The following is a 21,164-nucleotide window of genomic DNA, read 5'->3' as shown; positions in this document are numbered from 1 at the left end:
GAGAGAGAGAGAGAGAGAGAGAGAGAGAGAGAGAGAGAGCACTTCCCTTGTAATCAGACGTGGATTAAATTTATTGAAAGATGCTCTGTATCCTTTTAAATAACTCAGAGCTGTCGTTCTGAATTGCAAGGAAGTAGCTGGAGAACCCGCACCTTCCTGACTCTGCCCTGGAAGAGCGCAGAGAAGTGCAGCTGCTGCTGGTGTGAGTGTGAGTGTGTGTGTGGTGGGGGCACATGGACACTTGACTTCTTCCCACTGCTCTTTGGGTAAAAGTTGAGTCTCCTCCATTCAGACAGAAGCATTCTGCGCCCCCACCCCCACCCCCCTCCCAGGAGGGGTGTGGGAGCAGGGTTGAGGGCAGGCAGGAGGGTGTGGTGCCCCTGGAACCCCCGCTGACATGCACGTCCCCAGAGGAGACAGGCTCCGTTCCAGTTTCAGCGTGCCCTTAGTCTGCCGGAATGTGCCCCCTGCTCCCCACCCTGGCCCCAGGGATTGGCTGCCTCCAGGTTGCTGGGGCCAGTTGGGCAATCCATCAGGGAGCACACCTGGGCTGCCGAGAGAGAGAGAGAGAGAGAGAGAGAGAGAGAGAGAGAGAGAGAGAGAATGCAGAGGGTGGAGCACGGAAGGCCCTGTGTTGACTGCTGCAGAGGGAAGAGGGGAGGGTGATGAGGGGCTCAGGCCTTGGGGTGTCTTCAGTACAGGGGTGTGCATAATTCATCAGCGTGTGAAGGGTGAGGGGTGGGTGGGGCTGGCCTTTTGACTCAACAGCTCCCAGCTCCCGTCCATCCTTCCGTCCCTCCATCGGTATCTGCAGGCCTGGATTCTGCACCTGCAGGCCCTGGCATTCTCCCTCTGCTGCGGGCCCTGGCATTCTCCCTCTGCTGCAGGCCCTGGCATTCTCCCTCTGCTGCGGGCCCTGGCATTCTCCCTCTGCTGCGGGCCCTGGCATTCTCCCTCTGCTGCGGCCCTGCTGCCGCAGATTCAGGCAGGCCCCGGACTTTTGGTGTTTAAAATCTTGCTTTAGGTTAAGATCTTGTTTGATCCCCCTGCTGTGGGAAGTCCTCTTCATCCTTGCTGAGAGCAGCCGTCTTTGTCTCCACCAAGGTCGTGTCCCTGTGCTAGCTCCCAGCTGAAACAGAGGTCCTATGTGGTCTGCTGGACATGCCAGCATGCTTGGCCACTGGCCACGGGGTGGGGCGCTCTAGTCTACCCCAGAGACACTGTAAGGGAGTCCTGGCAAGCTATCTCCCAAAACCCAGCCTTAGGAACCCCGTGGAGCATGGGTCTGTTCTGACGTCTGGGGTGGCTCACTGTGGGTCCGGGTACCTCAGGGAGAACTGGGGGGTCCCTGTCCTTTCTATGTTTAATGTGGATGCTTGTCTGGGAAGAGGTAGGAGGGGGGGGGGGATGTACAACTATTGTGGGGAAACTCCTTGATTTGTAATTCCACTTTTCATGAACTTTGTGGAGCTCTTGGAGCCTGTCCCTGGGCCTGTGCGAACAGAACAAGGGAGAACAGTATGGCTTACCTTCAGGAAAGGTGTGCGTCCTCTCATGACGCTTACTCGATTTGCATGCTGAAGCGATCATCGGAGAAACCGCAGGACTTGAAGAAGCGTGCGGCATCAGGAGGGAGGAAGGCTTACTAGCCACCTGCGAGATATGCGGACACACAACCTTGGGTGCTGACGGCCGAGGAGGAGGACTTGACGCACTTGCTGATGGAGATCAAGGCGTGCAGCCTGCAGTGTGGATGACCGCTCAGGGTCAAGAAGACCTAATGCCTTGTCCCTGGACCGACAGGGAGCATCGTGATCAATAGAGAAAAGGGTGAAGGTGTCAGCATCTGCCTGCGTAGACCCGCAATCGATGGCGATGGAAGGAACAGTCAAGAGGTCAAAAGATGTATTGCACTAGGTAAACCTGCTGCACAAGACCACTTTTAAAGGGTCGAAAAGCAAGGAGGTTACTTTGAGGACTAAGGTGCACTTCACCCAAGTCAGGGTATTTCCACCGGCCTCCTACGCATGTGAAAGTTGGACACTGAATAAGGAAGACCGAAGAACTGATGCATTTGAATTATGGTGCTGGGGGAGAATATCAAAAGAACCTTGGGCTGCCGAAAGCACCCAAGGCTCTCTCTTGGGAGAGGTACATCCGGAATGCTCCTTAGAGGAAGGAGGGTGAGTCTTTGTCTCACGTACGTTGGTGGTCAAGAGAGACCAGTCCCTGGAGAAGGACATTGTGCTTGGTCAAGTGGAGGGGCAGTAGGAGGGGGAAGGCCCTCGGCGAGATGGACGGACATGGTGGCTGGGTCAATGGGCTCCAGCGTGGGCACAATGGTGAGGGTGGCGCAGCACTGGGTCCTGTTTCCTTCTGTTGTGCGTGGGGGTCGCTATGAGTTGGAACCGACTGGAGGGCACCCCACAACCACAACACACACCATACACATGTTAGATGAATACATGTAAACAACGCCTCCTCCAGTCCTCCGTCTGTCACTCCTTCCCCAGGAGCCTGAGTCTCGGGCCTGGCCCCACTTGACTTGGCTTGGCCTCCCTGATGAGGTGGGGGTGGGGTGGGGGTGCAGGGTGGGGCTGTGCTAGGCTGTCACCCAGGGGTGGCTACTCTACCATAGGAATATGCTGACAGGTGGGATCTGCAGTCCCACCTCCATGCCACCCCATCTGCACCTGGAAGTGCCCTGCAAGGAAATAGTGGGGCATCTATGGGAGAAGGGTCGATGTACTGTGATGTCCTTGTTGTACTGTGGTGGCTGCTCCCCCAAAGTGGAATTGCAGACTTAGCTACCCCTGTGGTTTTCTGCGGAGAAGGGAGGGCAAGCAGGGGGTTCGGGGATGGCCTGGCATCCCTGAGTCTGCCAGTGTCTGCTGAGGGGCCATGGACTCTCCCTCATTTGAGCATCATTTCTTGGCTGCAAGGCTCACCCCAGGAGCCAGTGCCCTGGGGAAGAGCAGTGGCTGAGCACACTGCTGGGTAGGCGGCTCCAATGTGAGGGCACCTGGGCTACTTTGGTTGGCAGGTTTGTCAATTTGAGGATTAAGAGTGTAGGGGTGGAGTCTAGCCTGTCAATCAGATCATAGCCAATGAGGCCTCTGTGTGGGCGTGACCTTCTCTGAGAATTCTGGGAACTCCTTTATTTCTTCCTTGGAGGTGGGAGGTGCTTCTCTCTCTCTGCTCACTCCCCAAGAGACCTTGCAGCTGGCACTACATTAGAGCCCTGAGCTGGAAAAGCCACATGGGCCTACCCTGATGCAACCAGACCTCTGAAGCCGGAGGAGCCATGTGGAGACCCCTGCCAGCTCTGAGATGCTCACAACACCACTGGATCCAAAGACATTCCACCCACTGGCCTGTGATCTTCCTACATCCAGCGTCATTGCATGTGTTTTGTGAGTCTGAAAAGGACTGTATAGTTTGGTATCAGACATATGGGCTACTATCGGACTTAAGGGCTTGGGCTGGCCTGGGTTGGGATGCTTTTTTAATGTACAATTACCCTTTATATAAAATTCTCTCTTATACACATATGAGTCTCCCTGGATTTGTTTCTCTAGTCTACCTGGACTAACACAGCAGGGCTGGGCTTAACAAGGATGTGTTAGTTCGGGTAGACTAGAGAAACCAATTCATAGGCACTCATGTGTATTAGAAAGAGCTTTATATAAAAGATTAATTATATATTGAAAAAAAATCTGAGCCCAGTCCAGATCAAGTCCATAAATCTGATATTACCCCATTTGTCTGACACCAGTCTATAATTTCCTCTTCAGACTCATGCAACATGTGCAATGACGCTGAATGTAGGAAGATCACAGGCCAGTGGGTGGAAAGTCTTGTGGATTCAGTGACGGTGGAAGCATCTCAGTGCTGACAGGGGTCTCCACGTGGCTCCTCCAGCTCCAGGGCTCAGGCTCCATCAGTGTGTCGCTGCATGTGGATTGTCCACAGGAATGTCTCGCAGGGAGACGAAGCATAGAGTCTTTGTCTGGCCTCCAGCGAGCTACTTATCTCCATAGCACCTCCAAATAAGGGCATCAGGACCTGATTGACAGGCTAAACTCCACCCTTTCACTCTCTATAGTCTCAAGTTGACATCAGATTGTGTAGCTACCACACATGAAAATGAGGGGGCCGGGAGGAGCAGGCTGTCCCTTGGATAACATTTCTCTCTGTGCCCTCCTTTGGTAGAATCCAGAACCCGCCTTATAGTCTCCTCCATCGGCTGTCCCCATTACCCCTTTTTCCGTGAAGGGACCTGGGGCAGGGTGGGGTGGGGTAATCTGTGGGCCGCACAATTGGTACCAGGGGTCGCTAGGGTGCCTGGGGAATCCCTGAATCTAGGTGCCCACTGGCATGGACGATCAGGGTCTGGGCATCCCCCGTGGGCGTCCTGAGAGGACACAGCCCAGGTCTCAGAAGAGGCTGGGCTGCAAGTCTGAGAAGCTCCCAGCAGTCCTCACCCTGCAGCGTTGCTGGGGTCTGTGCTCCTTGTGTGGGCATGAGTGTGCCAGTGAGGGCACCCCCGGCAGGGATTCGGCCATCAAATGCTTCAAGTTGGCAGCACCGCCTCACTCAGGGGCCCGGGGAGAGGTGCCGCTGCCAGTGTTTTGCCATAAATATTTGGGATGGAAAGTGCCTTTGAAGATGAGGTGCCGGGCTGGAACCTGAGTGGCTCTGGCCTGGGGGAGTGGGGCGGGGGTGGGGGGGTCTGGAACGCCGAGGGAGGGATAGGGAGCCCGAGCCTGGTGCTGCCTGAGGGACCCTGCTTGGGACCAAAGAGTAAGCCATGGCTTGGTGGGGCTGAGCCTCCTCTTGGGTGGATGTGAGCGAGAAGCCCATGCTGCACACCTGCTGTGCCCCAGGGACACCGGGGAGTGTTGAGTCAGGGCCCCCTGGAACACTGCAAGGAGCTCAGTCAGGGTTGCAAGATTAGGACGCTGAGGTTTGTGGATGATAGGCTTAGGGTCATCCTGTGAGGTCATAGGTGATGGTCCCACCAGGTCAGACCATGGTGGTCCATGAATGTAAACCACAAGGTCGTATGTGGGGGGTCCTGGGAATTGAACCGCCAGGGCAGATCCCCAGGTCCTGGGATTGGACCAAAGACAAGCCGTGGCTGCTGTGGTCATCCTCCAAGTTCAAAGCTTGTCCTGGAGGCCAAGATGTCCCAGACCCTGTTTCCTGCTTCTACCCAGACTGTTGTCTCTCGGGAGGGCGTGTCCCTCCCTCTGCCACCCCCAGGCCACAGGACATTACAGGGACTCACTCTTTCGTTTTCGGAGACAGCTCCCCTTTCTGTCCCTGGCCCAGCACTCTGCTCAGAGGGGATAAAGGCCATGTGCTCCCAGCCTGGCTCTGTGCAAGGCCACCACTGGGATGGTCCTTACTCAGCCTGGGGGAGGACAAACACTCCCACCAGAGAGCCTGGGCCGAGGGAGGCTACCTTTCCTGGAGGGGAGGGAGGAGCCACCAGGTGAGATGGAAACCTGGACCGAGGTTTGTTTTTGAAATGTCTGGGCTGGGCCTGGCCTCCTGCCCCTTCCCCTCCCCCACAGCCTATTTCCCTCTGGGCAGCAGACAGCTCAGCTTCTCATGAACTCCCAAAGGCAGCTGGGCTTGGGGGTGTGGGCTGGGGTGGGGTGGGGGTCAGCGGGAGGCTGGCTGCTGGTTTTGATCCTGGGCTGCATTTGGTTCAAAAATAAAGGTCAAAGAGAGAGAGAGAGGAGAGAGAGGGAGGGAGGAGGGAAGGAGGGAGGACAGAGGGAGGGAATCTCTGGCCTCAGACACCGTGAAGGGATGCAAAGTGTTTGGAGTGTGGGAGTCAGGCCTGGATCCAATCCACAGAGTTCCACCAGTGCCATCTCAGCCGGGCGCTTGGCAGTTTCTGTCTTGGTAAAGGAAGGACACCCTGCGAAGCTGGAATGTATGTAGCACCACGGCCTGCGCGGTGTGCCTCTCCTGAAGGTCTTACTACTCCCTGCCCACCAGAAAACTCCTACCCATCCTACAAGTCCCTGCCCCACAGCCCTGCTCTACACGCCCATCCTTGCTCTGCCCAGCCCCTCATGACCTCGGCGAGTGCGCTTCACACCTGGTCCCTCAACTGCCTTCCACGCCTCCGCTGGACTCGGCCCGTTGGTGTGTCCAGGAGATCAAAGGTGCTTGGTCCATGGGTGGTCCTCCTGCACTACGGTGACCTGCGGTATACATGCCCTCTGCTGGGGCCCATGGCTTGTCCTGTGTGTCCCTGGGGCTGGAGAAAGGGATGTCCCTCCCATGAGAGTGGCTGGAATGGCCAGAGACGATGGAGTCTTGTTCTTGGGGACAACGTGGACAGAAGACCTGGGTTCTGATTGGTGTCCGGGGGCAGGAGGAGGGGGCTGTCCTGGGGCCCTTGGGGAGGCTGCTGCGGCGCCCCCTCAAGCAGGGCTGGACGTTTCTGTCCAGAAAGGTGGTTCCCACCAAGGTCAAGTCTCCTGTTTAGCCCATGGCTCTGCCCAGGCACCTGATCTGTTTGGGAAAAATAATTATTTGCTTAAAACACGTGAAGTGCTCCTGTAATTTTAATCGGCTTGATTTAAATTTTAAACGACATCTTCAACCTCTAATCACTTTGCAACTGAAGTGCTGCTCACCGAATGTGAAGGGCTTTCTGGTGGGCGGGGTGACGCGTGGGGCAGAGTGAAAGAAGAGGGGGGAGGGGAAGGGCAAGAGGAGAGCGAGGGAGAGGATGAAGAGAGGAGGTGGGGGGAGAGGAGGCAGAGGGAGAGGGAGTGGGACAGATAGATAGGAGCTAGGTGATGAGAGAGAGGTGATCGAGGTAGATAAGAGAGGAAAGAAGTGTGAGTGTGGAACTTGGAAGAGCACCTGGGATGAGCCGGAAGGACAGTCCTCTGGGCTGGACTACTGCCCCCTTAGTCCCTCTCGGTGGCTGAGTGACCACGTGATGTCCTCTGCTGTCCAGTGGATGCAGCTCTCAGCGACCCTGCAGGACAGGGTAGAGCTGTCCCTCAGTGTCCCCAAAGCTGCTGTCTTTCCAGCGTGGGGCAACCACACCCTTCTGTCACTGAGCCTCTGGCAGTTCCCCATGCTCAGCCTGGCAGGTGCTTCACCGCTGTGCCACCAGGGTGCCTCAGGATGCTCATAGCCCTGTGCCATTGCGGCCACACTTTGCTTTCATACTGGTGCGCACTGGCATGCACAGTGGCACTGCTGATCCCGGCAGCCCGGAGGAACTCAGCACACTGTTTGCCAAGAGCCGGCGCTGAGGGCTTGTGTCCACTTGAGCCTGCCTGGATGGGCGGCCATATGTGTGTGCAAATGCATGAGCGTACACGTGGTGTGTACGTGTGTATATGTGTGTGCGGAGCTGTGTGGGATGCACAGATGTGCATAAGAGTTGTGTATCTATGTGTTGTGTGTTGGTGTGTGTGATACATATAGGTGTAGTATGCCGATGTATGGTGTGTGCGTTTGTATATGTGTAGTAGTGTGGTGCATGCATGTGGTATATGTGCATGTGTAGTGTGGTGTACAGGTGCTGTGGATATGATGTGTTCATGTGGTATATGTGCTGCTTATGTGTGTGGTATGTATATGTGTAGTATGGGGATGGATGGTGTGCATGTGTGTGCATGTGTAGTGGTGTGTGTGTAAGTAGTGTGGTGTGTGTATATGTAGTGTGTGTGTACTGTGTTGTGTGTGATTTGTGTGTAGTATGTGTGTAGTATGTGTGTGGTGTGTATGGAATGTGTGTGTGTGTGTGTGTGTGTGTGTGTGTGTGTGTGTGGCGTGTATGCAGTGTGTGTAGTTTGTACGTTGTGCTGGGCTGGGCCCCTGGAAAGGAACACCTGTTGGCCTCTGGGGAGGTGGCAGCTGGGAAGTCTGAGAAGGCCACATGGCTGCAGGGCACCCTGGCACGCAGGAACCTGTCCTGCAGAGCCCCAGTGGGTGGGGCTGCCCAGTCTCCCTGGCCCTCCTTCCCCCTGTTTGTCCCTACAAGCAGAGGCCCTCCGGCTCCCACTGCTCCTGCATCTTCCGGAGGCCCAGTGTCTCCCTGGCATGTCTGCCCCTGCTGTGCACGGCCCCGCTCCTCTCCCCAAGGAAGTCACCCCCCTTGTGTTCCCAGGGCTTCCCGGTGCCTTTCCTCAGCCTCACTTCTGCCTGTAACAGGACTGCCCTGTTGATCTTGGGCCTCCGCCTGCCACCAGGTCAAGATCTCAGCTCAGCTTACCTCGAAGGCTCCAGGGTGGGAAGGGCGTGCAGGACCGAAAAGGCAGGCCCTGCCTGGACAGATCTGGGTGTGTGCCCGTCTGTGCTCTGCCATTTATAGTCCCAACAGCCACAAAACCAGCTCGTGGGCTTTACCACAAAAACGGGACCAGCTTTAACCCCAGGATAACTTCCAGGTCATCCGGGCTTCGAGACCTAAATGTGAAAAGGGAAACAAACATTTAGAAGAAAATACAGTATGCTCATGATGTGGGGTGTTGGTACGTGTTGGGCTGCTAATCTCAGGTCAGCAGTTTGAAACCACCAGCTGCTCCTCGGGAGAAAGACGAGGCTCTCTAGTCCCAGAGAGAGTTCCAGTCTCAGGGGCCCACCAGGGAGTTCTGCCCTGTCCTAGGGCTGCCTATGACTCAGAATGGACTTGAAGGGAGTGGGCTTGAGTTTGGTTGTTGTCCGGGGCCCTGGGGTCGGACCTGCCTCCTAGCAAGCCTGTGTCCGACACAAGGAGGCCCCGCCCGGTCCTGGCCATTTGAGTTGGAGCATGTTGACCTCAAGTCAGCACCTGCAGAGGTTTCCTCTTTTATGGGGACCTTCCACTGTGCCCAGCATGACGTCCTTTCCCAGGGACCGATCTGTCCCGATGCTGTGTCTGAGGTAAGTGACGTGAAACCTCACTATCTTCACGTCTCAGGAGCGTCAGGCTGTACTTCTTCCAAGACAAGCTGTTCATCCCTCTGGCGGCTCACCGTGCATTCAGGATTGCTCGCCAGCACCGTCCCCCAAAGGCATTGTGTCTTCTCTGGTCACCCTGAGTCCTCGTCTGGCTTTCCCATACAGATGAGGGGGGTAACTGTTGAAAATGCTCTGGTTGGGGCCAGGCACACCTCCGTCCATGACATCTTGGCTCTAACACTTTAATGAGGCCCAAGGCAGCGCAGATCGACCAAATGCAGCTCATCGTTTGATCTCCTGGCTGCTTCTCCATGGTGGTTGATCATAGATCCAACTTCAGGCTTTTCACCATTTGTCATGACCTCCTTACGGGGCCAGTGGTGAGGCTGTGTGTGTGTGGCTTTAGGGTAGAGAAGGAAAATCAAGGCAAGCCAACCGGAAATATTGGCCCATTTGAGTGACTGAAAGTGCAAATGTCGCCTTTTGTTCAATGGAAGGTATTCTCAAAGAGGTGCAGGGACAGATATTTGTAAGATGCAGAACGGGTACAGGCTTTGTGTCCAAGATATAGAAAGACCGACAGATAAAAATGGAGGTCTCTGGGTGGTGCAGCCTGCTTGCACTCAACTGTAACCTGCAGGTTGGTGTTTCAAACTCAGCCAGTCGCATCACGGGAGAGAAGACCTGGTGTGCTGTTTCTGAAGGCACCCCAGCCAGGGAGCACCCAGTGAGGCAGCTCCACTCTAACACCAGGTGTTGGAATGCGTGGTAGTCACATCATCTGGTGTCCATTTGGGACTGGAGAGGATTAAGAGTGAAGGGGTGGAGTCTAGTCGGGTCATGGTCAATGAGGCCTCTGTGTGGGCATGGCCTTCATTTGAGAATTCTGGGAACTTCTGTATTTTCCTGCTTGGAGGCAGGAGACACACTTTCTCTCTTTTCTCACTCCCTGAGAGATGCTCTACTTTCAAGACACACGATGCTATGCCCTGGGAGCTGGAGAAGCCACATGGACCTACCCTGATGCAACCAGACCTCTGGAGCCGGAGAAGCCACATACAGACCCTTGCCAGCGCTGAGATGCTTACAGCACCACTGGATCCACAAGACTTCCAACTCACTGGCCTGTGACCCTCCTGCATTTGGCATTGTTGCATCTGCTTCATAAATGGGTGGCATATTTACAGCATGTTAGTTGGCAGGCTCACTTTGTCCATCTTTGGGAAAATGGCTTCCACGTTGGCATAGCTGTTAGTTGGCCTGTCAGTTGCTCTTTCAAGTAACAATGGCGCCACGTGAAAAAGTGGCCTCGTCACTTTGCAACTTGATGACACACTTGCTCTTTTTGGAGGCCACCACCGGGTGCCAGGACACACCAGCAGGTCTGAGTGCTGTATCCATGCCTCACACCACACAGCATTTGAAAAAGAAATGAAGTCAAGCTGGAATAAATGGCAATGCTTGTTTTACTGCTTTTTCGAGGACCATCAGCGGCAATGGACTTTTTCTCTCCTGTGAGGTGTCTGGGGATGGAGTGGATGATGCTACTGCCCAAGGTAGATGCCAAGGCCCCGGAGGTCTCCTCCGTCACCACTCTTATGTCGCTACTGCAGAAGTCAAAGGAGGAAGAAGGCACAAATAGCATCGCCATCCAATCTTGAAATGAGTTTTGAGCTTATAGACGGTGAACCTTTGAGTTGTGTCTCCCAGAACTATGGGGTGGGGTGCTAGCCCCTATACCTATGGGTGTAATCCTATTTGGCCGTAGCGTTTCACTGTCAGGTGCAAAACTCACTGTCATTGAGTCCACGACAGCTCCCGGTGACCCCATAGGACAGGGCAGAACTGCCCCCCGAGGGTCTCCAAGACTGCCATTCTTTTTTTTTTTTTTTGAACCTAAAGAATAATTTATATTATTTCTGTAGAAAATCAAATGAACACTGTCTACTCATCAACTCTAAAGGTCAGGGCACATGTGGTTCCCCCTCCCCAGAGCCAGGGTCAGCGCACACAGCGTGGCCCCCTCCCCGGGGTCAGTGCAGGAGAGGGCAGAGGTAGCACCTCCTTTATTGCTGTAGGAAGCCGAGCTCTGCACCCCTAGACTGCCATTCTTTATGGTTAGTAACCCAACTCGTAACCACTGTGCCACTAGGGCTCCCCATACTGCTGTTAGTGAGGCCTTGTCAGTGCAGGGTATGTCTTCAGCCTCATCATCTTGAGATATAAAAGGAGCCCATTAAGGACCGAGACCCAACGGATGGAAAGAGAGATGCCACCTGGGCCTCCCAAAACGACAGACACAGGGACAGAAGACCTCTCTCAGAGCTGAGAGACAGCCTCTCCTAGAGGGGGTACCCCCATTCTGAAGGGGTAGCCTCTTGGGCTGTGAGGCAATGTCTCTGTTTTTGAAGCGCGCTCATAGTATTTCCATGGTAGCAGCACTGACAGAGAAAACACCGAACCCTGGGGCTCCTGGGGTGGGTGGGTCTGCGGCCATATTCAGAGAGCGGCTGAGGTGGCAGCATTGTTTCCACCAAGCGTCCTCAGAACCGAGGACAGCGAAGCTCCATCGCACACACTTCAGACGCGTTGTCAGGAGAGACCAGTCCCTGGAGAAGGACATCACGTTTGCTGAAGGAGAGGGCCAGGGAAAGAGGAAGGCCCTGGTGGAGATGGATGGCTGCCCCCAGGGGCCCAGCCGTAAGAACGCTGGTGAGGATGGCACCAGCCCCAGCAGTGCTTTGCTCTGTCATGAATGGGGTCACCATGGGTTGGATCGGACTCGATGGCTCCCGGCAGCATCAGTGATGACAACATGAGCTGGTACTTTGCCCACTTCTTGGGCAGGACAAGGACCTCAGGCACTCTACAGTTATGCCCTGTTTTTTTACGTAAGGACTGCTGGTGGCCTGTTGGTGCAGCGCTAGACTGCCAGCCCTAGGTCAGCATTGCAAATCTGCCAGCCTCTCCATGAGAGGACCCTGAGGCTGTGTGCTCAGTAAGGTTTACGGTCTCAAAACCCAGTACAGCAGTGGTTCATATTTCCAATGGTCTTAGGGACCAAGACACTGCTCCTCGATCCATCTCCAGATGGGTCTGCCCACATGCAGACACGCCCACAGACGAGTACCCGGCGTGAAGACTGTGACCCATGCCACACCATGCTTCAAGACAAAATTTCATTGATTTGTCGTTAGAAATAAATATTTCACAATATATAATGACATTTTGTTTTTGTGATCAATCACTATGCTTTAATTATGTTCAATTTGTAACAATGAAAAGACATCCTGCCTATCAGATATTTACACGACAATTCACAACAGTAGCAAAATGACAGTGATGAAGTAGCAAGGAAAATCATGTTATGGTTGGGGGTCACCACACCTGAGGAGCTGTAAGAAAGGGTTGAGAACCGCGGCTGGACCGTGTCTCTGTGAGTGGAAGGTACTCGAAGGCAGTGGCTTGGGTTTGGTTTCTTACTTCCGCATCGGGGTTTTCATGCATCTTATTTCTCCCTGTTGTCTGGACTTCAGAACTCATCATTCTCTTTTTCACACATTCAATATTCATTTGCATTTACTGACTGAGATAGTTTATTGTGCCAGCCTAGCCGATAAACACAAGTGGGATTAATTGAAGGGCAGGAGAGATAAATGGCTCGGTGAGCCTCACCTTTCTTGTCTCTCACTCTTTGATTATCGGACCAGTGTACGGCTGCCTTGCTTGTTCTGTGCCTCAATTTACAGGCTACACTACCTGTGGGACGCCTAGCCTGTGGACTGTGTCACTGTAAGTTGAGGTCCCTTTAAGACCACACGATTGAAATTTACATCTCTGGAGCTGAGGACTGACAGTTGGTGACCTGGCTGATAGTTGGTGACCTGCCTGGCTGTTTTGCTGCCTGTGCTGGGATAGCCTAGCTCTCTCTCCAGAGAGGACTACAGGTCGGCCCTCAAGACTTGAAGGACTGCCAGTGTCTCACGACTGTCTCATGGGAGTGAGTTGCACTGAGCCATTTGCACTGCTTTATAATTTAACTGTTCATTTCTTGTATTATCTATCTATCTATCTATCTATCTATCTATCTATCTATCTATCTATCTATCTATCTATCTATTATCTATCTATCTATCTATCTATTATCTATCTATCTATCATCTGTTTATAATTTAACAGTTCATTTCTTGTGTTATATATCTATCTATCTTTATAAATATATATATAAAATTATCAGCAATCTGGTTCTATCTCTCTAGAGAACCCTGTCTAACACACTGACCCTCTTCTCTTTTCTGCTGGTCTTCATTCCTTCCGACATAGCATCGCAGCTTCCCTCTGGGAAAACACCTCTTAGTGTTTCTTTTGGGTAGGCCCTACTCCTGTACAGAGTTCAGTTGAAAATCTAGTGCTCCTCATCTGAAAATGTCTTTATGTCACCTTTATTGTTCAAAACATTCTTATTGGGGGTTCCGACCCAAACACTTCCATCAAGTGGATCTGCCCAGTTGGATTTCTGAGACGGATTCTTTTCTGGGCAGACTATCCCCGCCCTTTCCTGCGGAGAGACTGGGGGGTTTGAACACAACAGTGGCCCCAGGCCCCTTTGGGGATTTCTAGGATACCCATCTCTAATGCCTTTTATGTAGCATTTACTTGTCTTTTGTTCAGGTCTAGGTATGCAGGTGAAAGAGGAAGACCCTCAAGGGGATGGAATGACACCATGGCCGCAGCAAAGGGCCCAAGGGTGCGGAAGCTTGTGAGGATGGAGCAGGACCGCAGTGTTCCACTCTGTGGTGCGTCAGGTCTCTGTGGGTCAGAACCGGCTCCATGGCACCGAGCAAGAACAGTACCGATGTCTTTGGCTCTTACACTCTGCTTTGAGATTGTCCCTTTGTCTTTGGTGTTTTCGAACAAGGCACCCAAAGATGCCGCTCTTTGTATTTCTTTGCTTGGGATGCCCAAAGCTTCTTTAATTTGTCCTAATACAATTTCTCCGTGTGGAAAATGTCTCAGTGGCCCTCTCTTTAGCTATTACTCCTGCAACATCTCTTTTCCTGATCTCCGGGGACTGTAATTTCAGGTCGCCCAGATGGCCTACCAGTAGCTCAGAAAGAAGCCCTTGCGGTTCCTTGTGGTTAGCTCTGGACTACTCACCCCAAACCTGGTGCCCCCTGTGGGAGAGAGGAGGCTGTCCGCTTCCATAAAGGTGCATGGTCTCAGAAACCCTGTGGAACAACGCTCTGGTACCCGGGTGGCTGCGATGGGTCTGAATGGACTTGAAGCCAGAGGGAAATATGTGTCTCACGTTCTCTTTCTCTCGTTTCCTTTTTACCCTCACGTTATGTATCATTCAGGATAATTCGTGCTAACATACTGTTTAGTGTCTGGAGTCTTTCTTCTGCGGTCCCGTATTTGTTGCTAAACCCACCCATTGAAGCTTACATTTCTGCTAGTCTATTTTATTTTTTCCAGTTATAGACTTTTTATTTGGTTCGTCTCTAGAGTTTCTGGGTCTCTGCTGTCATTCCCAATTGTTTATTTTCTTCCTTAGAACTTAGTGAGCTAGTACATTTGAAGGCTGCCTCCGATCACCTCTTTTTCTGGATTCCCTGTAGAGAGTTTCCATTTGACGCCGTCTCTCGGCTATGTGATCCGTGTCTGCTTTGTTTCATGGGCCACAGGAAAAATTGTAGAGATTTGCTAAGAACTAGAATGATCACATCTTTCTCCAGAGAGCTCTGATGTTTGATTCTGGGGGCGCTGCTTACAAGGCAAAACAAAAACAAACCCCCAAAAAACCCACCCCCACCACCATGGAGTTGATTCTGACTCCTGCTGTTGCCGTCTGGTGCCTTTGGGTCAGTTCTGACTCCCGGCCATCCAGTGTGCCACAGAAAAAAGCACCACCAGGCCTGCACCTTCCTCACACTTGTGACGTTTGAGCCCATTGTTGCAGCCACTGGGTCAGTCCATCTCGCCAAGCCAAGGGTCTTCTTCTCCATTGCTGCCCTTCCACTTTACCAAGCTTGGTGTCCTTTTCCAGGGACTGGGCTCTCCGCAAGACATGTTCAAAGTGGATGAGATGCCATCTTGCCATCCTTGCTTCTCTCCTTAGATAGCATCCTGGCTGCACATCTTCCACGGCCGAGCTTTGTCCTTTGGGCAGTTCATGGTGCTTCCAATATTCCCCGTCAGCACCCCAATTCAGATGTAAGGATGCTGCTTCGGTCTTCCTTAGTCAGTCTCCAGCCTTCACACGCATGTGAGGCCATTGGAAAGGCGACTGGGGCTTGGGTGAGACCCACCTTAGCCCTCAAGGTACATCTTTGCTCTTCAACACTTCCATGAGGGCGTGTGCAGCAGATTTGCCCAATGCAGAGCGTTCTTTGATTTCTTGGCAGATGCTTCTACTCATAGTAACCCCGCACAGGGTCTCCAAGACTGCAGATCCTTATGGGAGCAGACAGACTCATCTTTCTACCAGAGAGGGGCTGGCTGGTGGTGGGTTTGAACTGTGCACCTTGTGAGCCGCCCAATGCCTAGGCCGGAGTGCCACCAGGGCGCCTCATTTACAGTGCCAGAGCTCCTTCACCCCACCAGCAGTAAAGATGTTCCAATGAGCTTTGGTATCTTTGAAGGCCAGTATCTCTGATTTGCCCCTGCTCCTCGGGTGTAAACATTTGGTGTCCCGGAACACTCTCTTTTTCTGTCCCTTGAGTCCTTCCAATTGGTTGAAACTTCAGTGTTTCAGCCTCCCCCTTGGAATCAGTAGGCATCAGTGGGAAGCATTTATGGGACCCTGGGCTGCTGCTTGCATGTAGATGCATGGGATGCATGGTCCAAGGCCGGGCTGGCTTCACAGCGCTTCCTTCTTCTCCTGGGTCTTGGCCCTACTATTCATCCCTGTCTTGATGAATCTCCAGTGCCTCCAGTTGTTTAATTTTTCATTTAAAGTTTTATCCAGCTTCTCTAGTTTGTTTGTTTTTTTGCACTGGAGAGCTTGATTCCAATTACCTGATATCTCTTGCAAAAAAAAAAAAAAGGGGCCATCTAGCACAACTACTTTCCATATGGCAACATCTAGGGAAATAGAAGCTATTCAGACTACAAGACACAGAAATTCCACACTGAAGAATACTCTCTCCAGAGAACCTCTCGTGAAAGGTAACCAAGGTGTCATGTGCAACAACGCTCAGGCTAGCAGTTCTTATCAAAGGAGTGCCAATGAGTAAACCAATTGTGCGTACTGTCTTTCAATGGAAATTAATGAACGCAAGCTGCATGTGGAAGGTGGACAAGCCTTATGAACATGCGGTTAGGCTACATCAGGTTGAACCCTAAAGACCCCATGGCCCAACAGAACGAGCACCCCCGGCCCCGCGCCATCCTCACAATCTTGATGTTTGAGCCCATGGTCGCAGCCACTGTGTCCGTCCATCTCCTTGAGGGTCTTTTTTTCCCCTGACCCTTTCTCTATTTTGCCACTTAGGATGTTCTTCTCCCGGGACTGGCGTCTTCGGATGACATGTCCAGCTTTGACGAGGTGTCACCATCCTCTCTTCTGAGGAACTTTCTCATTGTTCTTCTGCTGGGACAGATTTGGTGCCTGCAGTCTTCTCCGTCAACACGTACTTCAAAGGCATCGATGCTTCTCTTGTCTTTCTCATCCGATGGTCACCTTTCACAGGCATGTGAGGCCTTTGAAAACGACACGGCTCAAGTTAGGTGCACCTTAGCTCTTGAGGCAACATGTTTGCTTCTTAGCATTTTAAATAGCACGAGTGCATCAGACTTGCCCAATGCAGTGCACGGCTTGCTGTCTTGACTGTTGCTTCCGTGAACACTGATTGTGGATCCAAGCAAACTGACATCCTTGGCAACTTCAGTCTTTTCTCCATTTACCACGATATCTTCAGACAACCGTATGCTGCTACTCATACAGTGTCCAGTGGCTAATCCTTCAGAAGTCCCTTTCTAGTCTGCTGTTTGGCTGGAAACTCTGTGGAAACCTGCTCACCCTGGGTGAGCCTGCTGGTATCAGAAATACTGGTGCCAGACGAACATAGTATTGAGTGAACACTCAAGGGGCGCTATATTGTGCTGTGGGTGTCAGGTGCTGTCAAGTCAGTCCCCAATCCTATGACCCCATGGACAACAGGACAGAACACCCCTGAGCCCTGCACCGTCCTCACCTCAAAGGTGGTGAAACCAGCAGGGCTGGGAACCGAGCCAAATATTGAGTCCTGCATTGCAGCCACTGTTTTAGTCCAGCCCATTGAGAGTGTCCCTTCTCCCAAGCAGGCTGTCCTCTAGAGACTGATTCCTCCCAATGGCCTGTGTATGGATGGGGCAGTAAGTCTCAACCCCCCTGTGTCTAAGGGGCATGCTGGCTGTATATGCTCCACGTCATGTTTGTTGCCTCTTCTGGAAAACTATGAGCTACAGGTATGCCTGTTTTGCGGCATCTTGCTTTACTGTGCTTTGCAAATCGTGTCATGTTTAGAAATGGAAGGTTTGTGTCCACCCTACATCAGGCAAGACTACGGCTCTCATTTCTTCTCCCCCAACAACGTGCCTCTCATTTCTTCTCCCCCAACAACGTGCCACCCACCCCCGTGAGTCACTGGGCCACATTTTGTGAATTCTCACAACGTCTCAAATGTTTACATGGTACTGTTGCATATAGTTAATAGATGAGAGTGTTATGCAAACATAGTTTTTATAGTCACTAGGAAACAAACAAAAAAATTTGTGTGACTCACCCGATTGCGAGATTCCCTTTATTGCAATGGATTGGAACCCAACCCATCGTAGATTGGAGCTATGCCGGAATTTAAGATTCTTTGTCAGCACCATCATGTAGATGTTCCAGTTCTTCTCTGGTCTTCCTCATCCATCCTTGTCCAGCGTCCTCGTGCCCATGAGGCGATTGAAAATACCATCGTTTGGGTCAGGTGCGCCATTGTCCTCAAATTGACCTCTTTGTTCTTCCGCACCTTATGAAGAAGTCTTGGGCAGCAGAGGGGCCCAGTGCGATGTCACGTCATTCCTTGGCTGCTGCTTCCGTGAGCACCGACTGTGGATCCCAGTCAAAGGAAATCCTCAGCAACTTCAGTCTTGTCTCCGTTGATCGTGATGTTGTCTGTCGATCCGCTCTCTTCCTATTGAGCTGGAATCCCCCTGAAGGCTGCAGGCTTCATCTTCACCCGAAAGGTCTTCATGTCCTTTGCGATTTCGGCACACAAGACGGTGCCATCTGGGTGTTCAGGGTGTTAACGAGCCTTTCTCCAATCCTGAGGATGGCTTCTTCTTCTTCTTCATGTAGCTCAGTTTCTGGGATTACTTGCTCAGCACACAGATCGAATAAGCACAGTGAGAGGATCCAACCCTCACACACATTTTCAAGGTGGCAGATGATATTTCATTTATTAAATTTAGATGGTGGACCTGCCCAGGTGGTTTTTGTGTTTCCAGCCCTCTTTTAGATGACCTTGTGCTGAGTTGGTTGGTTTAGTCCATGCATGTTGGTTTAGGTGATTGATTGATGTATTTTGTTCTATCGTCTTCCTTTGGGACGTCTCTGTGCCTGTCACTCTGCTCCTTTCTCCCTCTTGCTCTTTGAGCTTGTGTGTGTGCGTTTGCACGAGTGCATGCACATTCGAGCACTTGCATGCACAGGGATGGATTGATTAAAGTAAAATTAGTTTTGGTTCAATTATTCATTCTTCTCCCCTGATTCTGTTTTCATTCTCCCTCTACTTGTTTGAATTTATGCTCTTTCTCAGTGCTTTGTCGATCACCTTGGATACCTGGTATGTGTATTTAGCTTAATAACATATAAAATTAGACAGTATCTCAACTCCACGTGAATAATTAAAGGACCTTAGAATACCCCAAATCAAATTACCACCTTCCCGACGACTGTAGTTTGACATTTAAATTCTGTGATAATGAACTTGGAGGCACCAGTGACTGTGAAGTTGCCACGAGGCTGGGCTATGTTCTGTTCTTTGATACAGAAGGTCACTACGCGTTGAACTAACAGCAACATTATTTTGTACACACATTACTTTGTCAGTTTTGCATGCACATTTATTAGCTCACTGGCTCGCTGTTTCTTCTTGCGCCTCATGATTCATGTGTGTGCGTGTGTGTGTGATCAATCCCTTTCCTTCTTTTGAGCTGAACTATTGGTTCACCACCCACCACACCTCTTGCTGGATACACCCTGTTGAGAGGTAGATTATTGTGTTAGTTTGGGTGAACTAGGGAAACAAACCCAGAGACACTCATATGTGTATAGGAAAGAGCTTTATCTGCAAGATCAATTGAACATTGAGAAAACATCCCAGCTCAGTCCAGATCAAGTCCATAAGTCCAATATTAGCCCACATGTCTGATACCAATCTATAAAGTCCTTTCCAGACTCATGAAACACATTCAAGGTTGATCACAGGCCAGTGGGTGGGAAGTCTTGTGGATCCAGTGGTGTTGTAAGCATCTCAGCACTGGCAGGGGTCTTCACATGGCTTCTCCAGCTTCCAGAACTGTGGCTGCATCAGGGCAGCTTCATGTGACTCTCGTCAGAACTGTCTCGCAGGGAATGGGCATGTGTCCCACCTCCAGGGAGCTATTTATCTCCTTGGTGCTTCCAAATGAGGTCATCAAGCTGAGATCTGATTGACAGGCTGGACTCCACCCCTTCACTCTGAATCCTCAAATTGACACTGGATTATATAACTACCACAGTGATCTTTGTTCTTACACTTGTTGTTGCATTGCTGCTATGCACCATCCCGTCTGTGACAACCCATAGGGTAACACTTTCTAAGCACGTTGTCTGGCTTGGCATGCACTGTGATTTCTAATATTGTATCTGTAGGTCCCATTCGGTTTGTTCTGGGCTGTTACTATGGTGGCAGGAAACACTGCACCGGCTTGCTCCATCCTCATCATTGTCCCAGCGCCTGAGCCCATCGTTACAGCCTTAGAGTGCATCCTCACTCTGAGCAGATGCTGTCACGTGCCCCCTGGTTTCCACTTGTCTTGCTTATTGATGCTGCTATCATGGAACTACCACAAGGGAGGTGCTTTAGCAAACAGACACTTATTTTCTCACTATTTAGAGCTCCCAAAGCTGAATGCCACCTCTGGGCGAAAGCTTTCTTCACGTGTTGGCTTTGGGGAAAGGTTCCTGTGTCCTCAGCTTCTGGCTCCCTGGATATTTCCCTTACTTCATCTCTGCATCTTTCATCTCTGATAGCTCAGCTGAGCTGGACTCAAGTCACGCCACCGCCAGCCCCGCCTGGTGACCATCACGAGGGAAACCCATTTCTAATGGGGTGGTCATCGCAGGCGCAGGGACTGGGGCTGACAACATGAATGTTTGGGGACAGCACGCAGCCCTTAATGCCTTGGTTGGTGTTGAAACGTTTGCTAGATATTCTATTGCCTTTTCTTTGACGATCATTTCCTATTTTGATTTGCATGTTGTAACATTTATATTTTGGGTGGTGGTGGGAGCATTGAAGATCCATGATCAGAAGAGGGTGTCGGGACGGGTTTCTAAACGCTTTATCTGGCTCAGAATGCATCGTGTGTCAGGGTGCAATGACTCCCCGGGGTTTTTAAGGCTGTGACTTTAGAAAGCAGATCACTAGGTCTGTCTTGCAAGGTGGTCCTGGGTGGGTCTGAACCCCCGACCTTTCACTTAGTAACCCATTGCACCAGCATGGCTCCACTGGCTGGCGTGGCCTTTTGCATCCACTTCCCTCAGGTCTGGTCAGAGGAATTCACTGGAGGCTTAATCTGTCTGAGGATCCTGGAATGCTACTCATTTTTTAAAAACCGTTTTATTGGCATATCATTCACATATCACACAGTTCAATAGTTCAACCACACCGGGAAGAGTTGACCAATCATCACCACAGTCACTTGCAGCGCATTCTCTTCGTTCTTGTGCTCATCATTCTCAGCTCCCCATTTCCCTCCAGCCTCCCCTGCCTCCCCTGCCTCCCTCATCCAGGTACGGTCTCTATAGATTTACCTAGCCTGGTTTCACGTACAGAAAAACATTACAACAACAATAAAACTGGCAGCAGTAACAAAGTAAAACAGAATCTTAAAGGCTTGAAGATAAACAAGAGGCCATCTAGCTGAGAAGCATCAAAGCCCACATGGAAGAAGCACACTAGCCTGTCTGACCACGAGGTGCAGAAGGGACCAGTTATCAGACA

Source organism: Echinops telfairi, unplaced genomic scaffold, assembly GCF_000313985.2.
Source record: "Echinops telfairi isolate 266 unplaced genomic scaffold, ASM31398v2 ScPeMD7_18;HRSCAF=68, whole genome shotgun sequence".
Classification (NCBI taxonomy): Eukaryota; Metazoa; Chordata; class Mammalia; order Afrosoricida; family Tenrecidae; genus Echinops; species Echinops telfairi.
The sequence above is the reverse complement of the archived record's forward strand: the minus strand, read 5'-3'. Positions refer to the sequence as shown.